This window comes from Notechis scutatus, chromosome 3 (assembly GCF_049901735.1).
Source record: "Notechis scutatus isolate UNSWTSFEM ecotype Mainland chromosome 3, rNotScu1.2, whole genome shotgun sequence".
Taxonomy (NCBI): Eukaryota; Metazoa; Chordata; class Lepidosauria; order Squamata; family Elapidae; genus Notechis; species Notechis scutatus.
Window position 1 is genome coordinate 61,451,468 of NC_142011.1, and position 15,214 is coordinate 61,466,681.

The 15,214-nt window shown below is 37.2% G+C and overlaps 1 protein-coding gene across 1 annotated transcript in view; it reads right to left on the reverse strand.

The window, feature by feature from the left end:
• BEND5 (BEN domain containing 5) overlaps positions 1–15,214 on the reverse strand; it is a 904,791-nt gene that overhangs the window by 127,048 nt on the left and 762,529 nt on the right. The window lies entirely within an intron of this gene.

Below are 15,214 nucleotides of genomic sequence, written 5' to 3' on the forward strand. Positions count from 1 at the left end.
GCCATTTTTTGGGGGCTCAAAAAAAAAAAAAAAAAAGACCCGGCCTTATTATATGAGAAACACTAATCTTTTCTTCTCTCAAAGTATATTTTTTACAGTTTGCTTTATGACGAAGTCAAAAAATCCACCAGTGTGAATTTGGGTTGATGGACAGTGGAAAAAGGAAATAAAAGGAGGACAAGAAAGTACATTTGTTAATCTTCCTTCAAAGCAACTCCTACTCAAAGGAAATTTTCACTTTCCCTAAAAGGTTCATCAACTTTCTAACACAGTCTTTCCTAACAAGTTTTTGGGACAATTTCCAGAATTGTTTGGAGAACAAGTCCAGAGTGCATTAGTGGCAGTATCCTGTTTAAAGCTAAACATTCACCTAATTATTCTGGATTAGAAAAAAAAGAGCACACACATACAGACAATTTATCAAGGATTTATATATTCAAATTCTTAGCGACACTTACTCAGTCCCTGTAATTTAAAATATGAGGGAGGAATTCTAGACTTACTGAGATTTCAAGCTTGAACAATGTGTGAACTAGACAGTATATACCAAAGTTTATTTTAAATATGATAATGGAGCCATGCCATGCAACTTGACCTTTTAAATGGAATACTGTGTGGGAGGAGATGCAATGCAACAATAAATATAATAAAATCAAATCTGTTTATTATTATATTAGGGTGGAATAAAATAGTAAGGTAGAAAGTAGAAATGAAGGCAGGAATAGAAGGAAAACAATTGCAGAAGTAGGTTTATAGCAAGAGCAGTTGGGTTTAGCAGTAATCCAGGCTCAGCTGCAGAGGGGAAGCAAAGGAAAGCTTGTAAAGCTGTTTTTATGAGGTTCCTAGCTTAGTTACTTACATTCAGAAAGTCTAAGACAAAAGTGAGAAAATGGCACTCCACATCTAAAGAATAACATGCACAAATGTTTCCAGAAAGAAAGCAAACTATTGCCATGGTTTATTTTATTACAGTCATAGCAGTAAAGTACTGTAGTTGGTTGGACAGGGTCAAAACTATATATCACAACAAATAAATTCTGCCTCATAGATTCATAAAGCAGAACTTGCTCCAAAGATATAATGATGTTGGAAGAGCCTCTCTTTCAAGCTTTATTCCCAATGGAAGTAAAGGTAAGTATTAGCTCTTTGATCTGACCTTAGAAGTAAACCAGAAGCCAATGAAGCATCTACAACAAAAACAAACTAGCCAATAAGAAAGCAGCTTCTGAGATTAAAGCACCTAATACCTGTTGTGCCTTTTCTTTGGTTTTATAATTTTCAGATATCCTTGTGGGAACCAGAAATATTTTGCTTCACCATAAGAAAAGACTAACCAAGCTAGTGCCCTTTAGATGCAAAAACCATGATCTATTTCCATTTATCATACTGACACAGAGCAGTTGGGAGTCTAGATACTAGGACTGCTTTCTCTATTTGCTGTATCTACTGCTATCTTAATACAGCTGTTTCCTTTCTTGCATTTGCTATTACTGAAAAACTTGAGAAATTAGGTGATGGATTTTCTCACTGCATGCTTCAATGTGTTTTGGAAATCACCAGCCTATAAAATATTGGTCCAAGTAGATCACACTGGACACAGATAACAATCATAACAGAATAACAGAGTTCAAAGGGACCTTGGAAATCTTCTACTGTAGTCCAACCCCCATGGTCAGGCAGGAAACCCTATACCATTTCAGACAAATGGTTACCCAATCTCTTCTTTAAAACTTCCAGTGTTGGAACATTCACAAGTTCTGGATGCAAGTTGTTCCACTGATTAGTTGTTCTAACTGTCAGGAAATGTCCCTTTAGTTTTAGGTTGCTTCTCTCCTTGATTAGTTTCCATCCATTACTTCTTGTCCTACCTTCAGGTGCAGATATTGGAACACTGCTATCATGTCACCCCAATCCTTCTTTTCAATAAACTAGACATATTTAATTCCAGCAACTGTTCTTTATATGTTTCAGCCTCTAGTACCCTAATCATCTTTGCTGCTTTTCTCTGTACTCTTTCTAGAGCAGGGGTCTTTAAACTTGACAGCTTTAAGACTTATGGACTTCAACTCCCAGAATTCCTCCTCCAGTCATGTTAGCTCAAGAATTCTGGGACTTGAAGTCCACAAGTCTTAAAGCTGTCAAATTTGAGGACCCTTGTTCTAGAGTCTCAAGATCTTTTTTACATTATCGTGACCCAAACTGGATGCAGTATTCCAAGTGCATCAAGACATTATAGAATGGTATCAATACTTTACAATACATGATCTTGATTTTATCCTTCTGTTAATGCAGCCTAGGACTGAGTTGGCCATTTTGGCAGCTGCAGCACACTGCTGGCTCATATTTAATCATAAAACTTTTAATGCTACAGTTGTTGGAAGTTCCCTGCAAGAGAGGGGCAAGTTAGTGAAACAGAGCTCTTCTCTTCAGTGAATGTCATTCCAAGAGCTTCATTAGGAAACACAATTGATAGCCTGCCATGTGATTACTTCCTAGCTCAAATGTGTACATAAATAAAGACACCCTCAGTGCTCTTTGTGGAGTCTTAATTGATTTTTTTAAACACAAAGTGGAAAATTACTTTTTTTTCCCTGACACACAACCAAGTTCTCAATTTAATTTCCCAAAATATTTTTGCCACTGCTGTTGCTACTACTGCTGCTGAATCCATTTGAATGGTAGCCAGATTTACAAGTGGGCTTTTGAGGTTGATTAAAATAACCTCAGTACTGAAAGGATTATATCTTACTATGCTTAGCATGTTGCTCTAGATTTATGTATAATAAATATAATTTTATTTGCAACATCCTTATCTGTCGTTTGCAGATAATTGTAAGCTTCCTTTAAAAACTAAGATACAAGAATTTTGGCAATTGTTCTGGAGACCCCAAATACTATTTGGTACTAACTAGTCTCTGGAGGTAAGGTGTCTAGATAGATATTGTCCAATCTTTCTTTTTCTACTGTTAAAAGTACTTCCATTACAGATATGAATACTCTTTGGTGTATTATTAACCTTTAGATGAAAATGAAATAGAGTAACCCAAGTAGTGGGAATTATGTTTTTCTACAATCCTTTAAAGTAGCTTTTTTCTAGATATGAAAGACTATTTGTATATTAACTCAGAAAAGCAGAAAGATTCTTTTTGTGTTATCTTCATGATATCTATGCAAAAAGTACATAATTAATTAAGGCTTTCTCTCATATTTGTAAAAAATATTTGGTTTGTTAAAAGATTCATATTTTTTCCTGGCATCACTGAGGTCAAAGTAAAAGAATAATCACATGTAAAAGAGGAAAATATGTCTTACATATACACTTTTATCATACAAAAAATATCACACAATACAGATATAGAAGTATCAGAAAGAAATGACTATGACTAGGATTATTGCTTACTGCTTTAGAAAAAAAAACTAGAATCCAAATTTCAAGATATTAACTTGTTGTTTTTTTAAATTCTTATCTGATTTATCTTCTGTCTGTATGGATGTTCTAAAAAATAGCAAGAAGTTAGGAGTGCTGTTATGGAATATTTCCCACCTCTTTTACTCAAATTAATGTTTTCAGAATTGACCTCATCTAAATGGCATCTCTTTTCAACCAATTTGACAAAGCAGATATAAGTGAAAGAAAGCTATCTTGACTTTTCTTCTTCAGAAAAAAAAATAGTCTCCCTAATGGCACATTTGCAGCATAGATTTATAGTTTTTCATCTGTCTTTTGCTAGAGTTATGGAATGGGCTGTTTATTTCCTAGTATTATCTTATCCATTTGGAATGTCACTTCACTCTATTCTTTCAGTATCATTGAAAAGGTTTTTTTTTCTTTTTTCCAAGTTTCAGATTAACCATGTAACTGAATTAATTGAATGGAATGGACAAATAGTAGAATGCAGTAAGGTGAAATCTATTTTCCTTATGAATGTCCTTTAGGGACTTGAAATCTATTAATATTTAAAGTGAATATTGATTACACAAAAGAGTCCTAAGTAGTGCGTGTCCACATATACAGTTTTCTCAGACTAGTTTTTGTGAGCACTGCAGACTTATTTGACCACACAGCAGTGATCAAATGTCTAACCAGAGACAATGTGTATTTAGCTCCACATAAAATCACATATTATTCCCATTCCAATAGTTAGAGCAGGTGAAATACAACAATGTGAGGAAAAGGGTCAAAGCTTCTAGGACCAGAAGAATTAGTTTGAAATTCTTCTTCTTCTTCTTCTTCTTCTTCTTCTTCTTCTTCTTCTTCTTCTTCTTCTTCTTCTTCTTCTTCTTCTTCTTCTTCTTCTTCTTCTTCTTCTTCTTCTTCTCCTTCTCCTTCTCCTTCTCCTTCTCCTTCTCCTTCTCCTTCTCCTTCTCCTTCTCCTCCTCCTCCTCCTCCTCCTCCTCCTCCTCCTCCTCCTCCTCCTCCTCCTCCTCCTCCTCCTTCTCCTTCTCCTTCTCCTTCTGAATTGTTATAATAAATTATTGTGCTAAGCTATTTTTCCTTTTCAGGTGTTATTACAGAAGTTAAGGAGAATTTTCAGCCCTGGGCAAAACAGATTTTGTTTGTGTTGCTCTCTCTTCAGCTATAGGCAGCAGGGATAGCTTCAGAGTAATCAATTTGCAAGTTTTCAAAATAGGATTTACAGCCTTGTGGATCCAAATGCATCCACTTCCCTCCCCAGGAAGGCCCTCAATATTTACAGTGCATATAGTCTGAGAAAGTCATGTCAGAGCTCTTTTCTGTGACCTTTGCGAAATCATGGAGGATGGGTACAGTGCTAAAGGACTAGCTAGAGAAGGACAAACGTTGCTCTTTAAGTAAGATTGAAAAAAGGTCTCTGACCTAAAGGCCAATCAGTTTGATCTTAATACCAGCAAAGCATTGGAACAAATTATTAAGCGATCAATGTGTGACTTTTAAGAAAATAATCCATTGCTTGGCAAGAGCCAGTATTGGTATATAAAGAATAAATAATGTTTCTCCAAACTTGATCTGCTTTTGACACCGTTACTTTAGTTCAACATTGGAAGTCAGCAAAGCATTTCAGAGTTTCTATAAGATTCTGGCAGAGCAGATGGCAAATGGTGGGCTGGATACAGACTGGTTGAATTTTCATATTTAGCAAATATATGTCAATGTTTCTGCTTCAAACTGGAGGATACCACTGAATTCTGTTTTAGACTCTAACATAATCAGCATATTTACAAATAAGGTGTTAGAAATATGATTACCAGGTTTCAGGATGACATATAGGGAAAATAATAAACACCTTTAAGTGAAAACATCAAAATTCAGTAGGATTTGGCAACATGGAACAATGAGGAGACACAGGCAAGATGAACTTCGATGAGGAGAAATGTGGTGTCCTATCTTTGAGCAGGAAAAATCAAAGCATGATTATAAGATGGGTGGGATAGACCATACTGGGTAGCATTTGTAAAAGCATTTATATAACGAATATGGGTTTATTTATTTATTTAATTTGTATGGCTTTGGGTAATTTACAACATTTATAAACAGTAATTCAATAAAAAAAAAAAGTTAAAACCAATACAGAAGCATCTAAAACACCAGGAGCCACTTATAAAACCAAAATATACAGGATCTTGTGCCAAGCTCAACAAAGCCAATGTAAAAGCAGCCTAAGTTCCAAAGGGCAAATGCCAGAGCAGAAAAGAGCTCTGTTCCTGGGTCCTATCAGATGATACTTCTGCATGGGATACTAAAACTGTAATGAAGGAAGTAAAGTGTCAAGATAAGTCATAGTTTATCTCAATTTTGCAACCAGTTCTGAGGAGCAAGTTTTAGGAAGGATTTTGAAAAAATGAAATGGCCTCATAGGACAATCACCAAAATAAAGAGCTTGAAAGGAAAACAAAACTCTAAGGCATTAGGTATGTATCACCTGGAGAAAACAGACAGTGACATGATAACCTTTCTGAAGAGTTACCATGTTTAAAATCATTTCAGAAGACAGAAGAAGGAACAATGGTTTTAAAAACAGTGGAAAAAATGTTGATTGGGCATCAAGAAAAATTATAGCAAGAAGAGTTGTTCAAGAATGGATGGCACTCAAGAAGTAGTAGACCTTGGAGACCTTCAAATAGAAGCTTGGATGATGATCTGTCTGTAATGCTGCTGTAGAAGATTTGGCAGGGGGCATGACAGTAGATTTCAAGGTCCCTTCAAATCCTTCCTTTCCAGGTTTCTGTGACTTTATAAAATATCGGACTACAAGCAAATGTTGCTAAGTGATATCCATTACACCAACCAAGGGTATTTGCAGGGTGTGATTAAAAAAGTCAAGATGGCAACCATGACAGAATGACAAACCAAGTGGAGCTTTAATTGTATCATCACAACCACATCTTGATTTTTTTTAAGCTACACTCCAAGGAAACCCCTGACTTCAGTGGTGTCACCCTGTGCTTCTAGGGTAAAAAGGCTAAAATGGAAAAAAATGGAAAATGTCTACCTCATGCAAAGAAAGAATACTCCCTTAACCATGCAGTATTTAGTAAGAAATGCTCCCCTGCTCAACTGTATCCAGGTCAATGGATCTCTTGTCCAATAGCTCAATTAGATATTGTATGTTTCATACTTCTGATGACCTATCTCCCAAGATAAGGTTAAAATAGGACATACAAAATAGGATTGAAAAGTAAAAGGATTCAAAGGGGATTACATTTTATTCTGAATTGGAGATAGCATTAAAAACGGTCAAATGCAAGATATGCTAATGAACAGATGTTAAGGAAACTGGTGAAATCTTCATTCACATAGAAAAACAATAATAAATACTTTTAGACCCTATTCCATTTTCCACTTCTGCCTGTTAGCTGCCTGTTAGCTGAATGCATAAGATCGCAATCTAATACATGGGAGTAACCCATGTTGAATTCATTTTGATTTCTTAGCAGACAGGAATAGGATTGCAATGCATTTAGGCTGTTTTAATCACCTGTAAACCATGTAAAATTTAAAACTGAAAGAAACAGCTTCTTCCCCTTCAATGGCAATGGATTTCCTTTTTGTACTGTCTGTATACATTTTCCTAGTCTCTCCCCAGTCTTTTGTGCCAATGCCATCTCCCCTCTGTTGTTACTCAAGTTTCCTTTAAACAGGATGTGCTGCCATGCAGTTCTGGGTCTATTTTCTTATTGCAGTAGAAGAATTGAAGATCCTTTCTCCCATGCCGAGGTTACTATAAATCAGACTGAATACATATAATACATATACTGTAAATCACCAGAAAAGAAGTGGAAACAAAACAAAGATATAATTTCAAGTGATGCAGTCAGTATCCCATGTACTTAGATTCTGATTGATGAGGCCTCCCATTCACAAGCTACCTACTGTTTGGTCATAGTCCAAATGGTGAATGAGAGACTTCTGGGATAAGCCAGATGACACAGTTGTCAGAACTTGCTATTCTGTGCAAAACATAAATTTTTCTACCTTTTTTGCTTTAAAAAAAAAAAATCCCTTACCCTATACTTTTGATGAAGGCCTATTGAGTTATTGACTGATAAAAGGAGAAACATTAGGTTGATTGTTGTTTTCTCATTCTGTACTCCATTTATTTGCTGCAATTAAAAGCTGCAAGGCAACCGTTTCTAATCTAATGCCTTTCAGATAACGTGCAACTAAAACTAATAGAATCCCCCGCCAGTATAGCCAATTTGCTCCAATTTTTCTGTAGGGTCATGGATTGAAAAAGACCAGTCATTAGAAACTATGCTTTTTAATCTGGCTAGATTTTTCATTTCAGAGATTTTAAATAGCGTACCCAGCTTACTTTCATGTAAAATTTCCTACCATGCAGAAATTGTGCTTTTTTTGGAGGCGGGGGAGGTTCAACATATGTTTAATGTTTGGGTAATCCAGCAAAACTGACTGATTCATTCATCAATATTCAAAACGGTTATATCTTCTTTGCAGCTGTGAAATAACCAAACAGTTTGGAATGGAAAGAGGGGAGGAAGCTCTATTAGGCAGAAAACAATTGCTGTTAATCAGTAAAAATGTTAGATGAAACGATACCACTTGTAGACTCAGAGAACAGAGAACTCAAGTCTACAGTTTAGACCAGGGGTCTCCAACCTTGGCCACTTTAAGCCTGACGGACTTCAACTCCCAGAAATCCCCAGCCAGCAAAGCTGGCTGGGGATTTCTGGGAGTTGAAGTCCGTCAGGCTTAAAGTGGCCAAGGTTGAGACCCCTGGTTTAGACCAATGTTTCCCCCAAGTCTATTATTATATTTTATTCATCCATTGCACAGTTTCACGTGGATGGCTATGTTAATAGCATCATTTCAAGGGTGGAAGCAGAGCCTGAAAAATCAACACAATTTGCTGCCCTGACAAAAAGAAAATTTAAATTTATCCCCAGTAGGATATCTGCAATCATGAGACCAGTGTTTTATTTTTCCATTTGAATTGTATGGTGGTAAAGAGTTATTCAGCCAAAGTGTGAGATAATTTGGGAAACATGATCATTTGAGGTGGGCTATGGTTGCAAACTGAAGGTCACCCAAATGGAAGTCATTGGGCTAGTTTTCTCATAGAATCTAATATTTCTCCTGAAACAAACTCCTTCAAGTAAATATATATAAATATATTAAAAAATTATGAGTATTTTCTTTGTGGTAACTGTTGAGGTAATTCCCTGTTAGGAGAATGAGTGCATATAGGGAAACGTAGTGAGAGTGGTGAAGAATAACACACAACTAGCACACAGATATACTGTATAGTAAAATGTAGGTTTTTATTTTCAGTAAAATGGTTAAGCAAAGTTCAACAAAACAGTCCAAGTCATTCACAGTTAAAGCAGTCAGTTTTTAGTCCAGGGATAATCCAAATAACAAAGTCCAGTATCAAAAAGAGTTCAGTAACAGACTTACATCAAACCCAAGAATAACAGTCAATAGGGAAAAAGGCAACACTCTCCAGAAAAGGACAACAGAACAGGAACTAAACAACCCAGGTTTCTGGCTCCATCTTATGGCCGTTTGAGGAACCACACCCAATTACAGTTTTAGCATTCCCTTAAAGAGACAGTATTAAAATGTCTATCCTGGTTTATATATTTTCCAACCCAACTATTAGGTGACTTACATTCCTAACATTAACAATGGTGTTCAGAATAAATTCAATGTTTATGTGATTATAATATCTGGATTTAATTTGAAAGACTCCTCAGATCTCTGCTTTCACAATTTTGTCACAAGGAAATTTTGGCCCCATGGTTTTTCCCATGTGACTCAAGAAAATTAAGACAAAATGACCTAAATTTTGCAAATATTTTTCCTTTACCTAAGTTATTCTTTTTGTTCATTTTTTAAACTTATCTGGATCATGGAAGGGTCAGAAAGTTGACTCTATCTGTTCCAATGCTATCATCAGCCATATTTAATGAGGGCCTCAGTCCAGCTGCCACAAGAAATGCACTCCTATCATTATGGGGGACTTCTGGAGAAGAAATCAAGAACTGAAGACACTTCTGCAGATAGTGGAACTGATAACAGTAGAATAAAGAACTGGTGAATAGACCAGTTCTATTCCTCCCCAGATAAGGAGAGGACTTAAGATTGTCCACAAGTGGTCCTTGTGAGGAGATCATAAGATAGTAGTCTCTAGTGCAGTGGTGGTATTCAATTTTTTTTACTATTGGTTCTGTGGGTATGGCTTGGTGGGTGTGGCTTGGTAGGCATGGCAGAGGAAGGATACTGTAACATCTCCATTCCCACCCTACCCCAGGGGAAGGATACTGAAAAATCCCATTCCCTCCCCACCCCACTAACCTGCTTTCCAGCTCCGTTCTCCTGTGCAGGGCAACAAAAGAAGACCCAGCCGATCAGCTGGGACTTGGGAGGCAGAGAATAGATGGGGGTGGGGCCAGTCAGAGGTGGTATTTGCTGGTTCTCTGAACTACTCAAAATTTCTGCTACCAGTTCTCCAGAACTGATCAGAACCTGCTGAATACCACCTCTGCTCTAGTGGGTTTAATGCTCTGGGAATAACCATCTTGTTGAAAACATGTTTGGTATCTTCAATAGGACACTAAGTTTGCAAACTCTCTTTTCTAATCACTTCGAAAATTGCTTGTTAACTGCTTTTCAGCTCTTAGAACCTTTGGACTGAGGAGTTTCTTTCAATCCTTAGCAAAAGAACTTTTAACCAGACATTTAAGAATCAATGTGTGATTAAGTTGTGCTCCAAGTACCATCTGATGTTGTAGCTTGTAGCACAGTTTCCATAAAATTCAACATGGAATGGCAATTCAACAGATCCAATGTTTAGTGTAATTGCATGGATTCCATTCAGGTTGTATGAAGCTGCATATCATCTATGTGCAAAAAAGAACAAACATGTCCACTTAAAAGCTACAAATGTCTTTTAATGGGCAATAACTACTGTGAATTTATCTTCTTGATATTCAGATGACTATGAATGAATCTTTTAAGCATTACCAGATACCTTACCCCATGACACAGATGATGGAAAAAGTAAGACAGTGAAAAAGACTTATTGGATACAAGCCCAGATGTTAGCAAATGTTGGGTTGAGTTAAAGAGAATGAAATATAATAGGAGGCATTCTACTTTGCACCTATGAAGTCTGTGAATCAAGTCTAAGATATCATACCAGCATTGAATACACTCAAATCCTGGAAAGTATGCTTCCATAGTAAATAAGGAAGATACTGGATTACTAAAAAAAAAATATGAATTTTCCAGGAGGCCTACAGAATATGATGTGCTAGCAGTCTGTTTTGTCATCTTTCTCTAGTATCCTCTACTTTACAAATACTATACTTCCCCTGCTTTCTGTTTGCATTTCACTTTATGCCTCTTGTAATGCCCAATAAAAAATACTGCAAAGCCATCTTGTCCAGATAGAAGTAACCAACCTGAAACAAAGAACATGAACACTTGCTCCAAACTAGAAATTTTGCAAAGTTACAGGAACTCAACAATAAAGAAACAGAAGCATTTTAAATGGTTTGGCAAGAGTCTAGTGGATTAAAACTCTTTTCCTGATGATTGTTATCATGATGGTGAAACTTGGCATGAAAACAGACACAAACAGAGAGTGCCAGGAAATTGGGGGGGTTGTGACTGGATTTGTGGCAGAAAGCATTTCTCAGAATAAAAGGAGATGCCAGGGGAAAACTCGGAATGGAGAATGCAGAGGGAAGAACAAGATAGGATCAATTTCTTTCCCAGTGATGGCAGACCTTTCATATTAGGAAAATCCCTATGTGGGAAAATCTAGATCGAAGGTGTGCCATATATTGTTTAGTGGAAAATATGCTAAGTAGAGAAAAAGCTGCAGTTCAACTAGCTTAGCTAAAATAAATCTACAGTATCTGCATAATTTTGTTGAGATTTACTTGTTCCCTAGGGTTTCACCATTAATTTTATTTTGAAAATAAAAGATTACACTACATAACAGAGGCAAATCACTTACTGTTTGGAAAGTAATCCAGCAATGTTTACACAGAATGTTTATTCCACTGCAGTCGAGCCTGAACATGTGTTCATGCAAGTTGTGCTAATTAGAATACTTTTGATGAATTATGTTTTTAATCCTTGGTATAACTAATGGGACATTGAAATAGCAATCTAGCTCCTGGCTATCTGGGAGCAAGTTCCACCAAATTCAGTGGCTTTTCCTCAGAAGACAATATATACATAAGATTGAACTGTGAAATATTCTTCTTAGACTTGTTTTCAACAACATTGATCTCACTTAACTCTTTAACAATAGTAGTGAAATATTTTATCCTTGGTTATAATCTTGATGGGGATCTACCAAAAAACCTCAGAAGAATATATAACCAGAATCTTTATCTCTTAGAACATAGAATAATAGAGCTGGAAGGGACTTTGGAGGTCTTCTAGTCCAACCCCCTACTCAAGCAGAAGACCCCATATCATTTCAGAGAAATGGTTGTCCAATCTCTTTTTGAAAGTCTGCAGTGATGGAACATCCACGACTACTTAAGGCAAGTTATTCCATTGGTTAATTGGTCTCACCATTAGGAAATTTCTCCTTAGTTCTAGCTAGAGTGCAGTGGTGAGAATGCAGTACTGCAGGCTACTTCTGCCAGCTGCCAGAAGTTTAGTAGTTTGAATCTCACTGGCTCAAAGTTGACTCAGCCTTCCATTCTTCCAAGGTTGGTAAAACGAGGACTGATTGTTGGAGGTAATATGCTAACTCTGTAAATCACTTAGAGAGGGCTGTAAAGCACTGTGAAGTGGTATATAAATCTACAATAAGTGCTATTTCTGTAGAACTATTGCTTCTCTCCTTTGTTAGTTTCCAACCATTGTTTCTTATCTTGGTTATTAGTGCTTTGGAAAATAGTTGGACCCCCTTGCCTTTGTACAAGTCCCTCAACTATCACATCACTGCAAGCATGTCCTCCCTAGTCCTTCTTTCCATTAGACTAGACATACCCAATTCATCGTTCTTCATATGTTTTAGCCTCCAGTCCCCTAATCATCTTTGTTACTCTTCTCTGCACTCTTTCCAGATTCTCAACATTTTTTATTTTTTTATTTTTTGTATTGTGGTGACCAGAACTGGATGCAATATTTCATGATCTTATGAAGGCTTCAATACAGACACGCACACACAAACACAAGCACATAGACAGAAACAGACAGACAACCCCCCTGCAAAGCATAGGAGTAACTGCAGTACCTCTACTAATGTTCTCAAACATAACCACCACATTTAATATTGCAGAAGGGGGAAATTATTGAACAAACTGGGGGGGATTTAAATCACATTTACTATATTTAGTTTATTTGATTATAATTAAATTTAAACATAAACAGTGCACCACAATTTGGGGGAATGTGATCTTTGGAACACCATGCAATTTGTGCTCCTTGACCTGACAAAAATGATGTACTTCTGCTGTCCTTACTCTGCTTCATTTCATTTATTGTTCTCTAGTCTCTTAATCAAGGGCCTTTGTGGAGAGGCTCAATAAAGTCAGGTTAGTACTTGCAACCACAAACTGAAGTTCTGCTTCCTTTTAATATGTGGTTGCAGCTGCCACCTTGACTTTTTTTTTTTTTAATGTCCCCAGATTCTTATGCCCTTAGCGCTAGCCCCATATTTGCACTGCAGCTCTGCCATCTTAACAATAAACAGCAATCTCTATTTCTGGAACAGCCACAAAATTAACCATATGTGTTTGTTTACTTACATTGTGTGTATGTATAATCAGATGCAGTAATATCTAGCACAGACACATACACATGAAAAAATGGAATAGCAACATGTGCTTCAATATGCTATCATTCCCTGAAAGGAAAAGCTGTCACTGAGAAATGGAATATAGATATTTTTATTCAACAAGAGCCTTCTATAAAATCCAAATACCCTCCTTAGTAAATGCTGTTACTTATTTTATATTTTCAGATTGACTTCTTTTTGTGCAAATAGGTTTTTCTTAGGTCATGTACTCAGTAAACCTTTTGGGCTTTGATGCCATATATTCACTAAATGTCTGTCTTCTACTCTTCCTCTTTTCTTAATCCATTTTCCTAGATTAGCAGCAACTGCATCTAGGGGTTGCATGCAGGGGTGGGATACGACAGGGTTAACTACCAGTTCGGGATTTACGAGGTTCAGTGATTTATGATGTACTTCCCTGCATGCTGCGAGCCGCGTGCCTGTAAATTGTCATCAGCACGCTGCGTGCAGAGAAGCAGCCTTTGAAACAGCCCCCTTTTCCTGCTTTTTAAACTGCAGCTGTGCCTCGTTCGGCAGCTGAAGTTAAAAATTCAGGAAATAAAAACCAGGTAAGAGCCCGGATGGGCGGGTGGGCAAAAACATCAGCAGACATAGAACCGGTTCTATGTCTGCTGCTCTTTAGAGCTACTGGTTCTACAGAGGTGGACAGAACCGGTAGAAACCCACCCCTGGTTGCATGTGTGAATGAATGATATCTATAACTGTTTAAATAATGTTTGCAAATGCCATTTTTCTTCAGTTTTCAAATTTCATGTAGCAACGTTCCCTTAACATACCACTAAATAACATTGTTTGATATTGTACAATTAGTCCTCGACAATCTAGAGGAAAAAAATGGGTTAGAGGTGACATGATAGCAGCATTCCAGTATTTGAGGGGCTGTCACAAAGAGGAGGGGGTAATTTATTTTCCAAAGCATCAGAAAGCAAGACAAAAAACAATGGATGGAAACTACTCAAGGAGAGAAGCAACCTGGAATTAAGGAGAAACTTCCTAACAGTGAGAACAATTAACCAGTGGAACTGCTTGCCACGAGAAGTTCTAGGTGCCCCACACTGCAGGTAGCTCTCCTCCTGAAAACCTTGGGCATCCCAAGAGGATCACTACTCTCTCCCGCTGCCTTGTTTTAAACATCCATGGAAGATTTGCCTGTCCCCTTGGGTATATGTAAGATAACAACTGCCCCAATACCAGGCTGCCTTTGGTCTGCCCTTTAATTGAGCTTCTAATAAGAGATTAACAGATAATCAGAGTTGGAAGGACCTTGTAGGGAGACCCTACACCATTTCTGACAAATGGCATTCCAATCTCTTCTTGAAAGTCTCAAGTGATGATGCTTCCACAACTTCTGAGGGCAAACTGTTACATTGGTTGATTATTTTCACTGTCAGAAAGTTTCTCCTTATTTCCAGGTTAAATCTTTCCTTGTTCAGTTTCCATCCATTATTCCTTGTCTGGCCTACAAGTGCTTTAGAAAATAGCTTGACCCACTCCTCTCTGTGGCAGCCCCTCAAATATTGGAACACTGCTATCATGTCTCCCTTGGTCATTCTCTTCACTAGACTAGCCAAGCCCAGTTCCTGTAACCATTCTTCATATGTTTTAGTCTCCGGTCCCCTAATCATCCTGGTTGCTCTTCTCTGTACACTTTCTAGAGTCTCAACATCTTTTTTATAATGTGGTGATCAAAACTGGATGCACTACTCTAGGTGTGGTCTCACAAAGGCTTTATAGAGTGCTAGTACCTCACTTGATCTCGATTGTATTCCTCTGTTAATGCAACTTAAGGTTGCATTAGCTTTTTTGGCTGTTGCTACATACTGCTGGCTCATATTTAGCTGGTTGTCCACTAAGACTCCAAGATCCCTCTCACAGTTACTGCTATTGAGCCTGGTTTCACCCAGTTTATATGTGTACTTTTGGTTTTTCTTGCCTAAGTGTAGAGC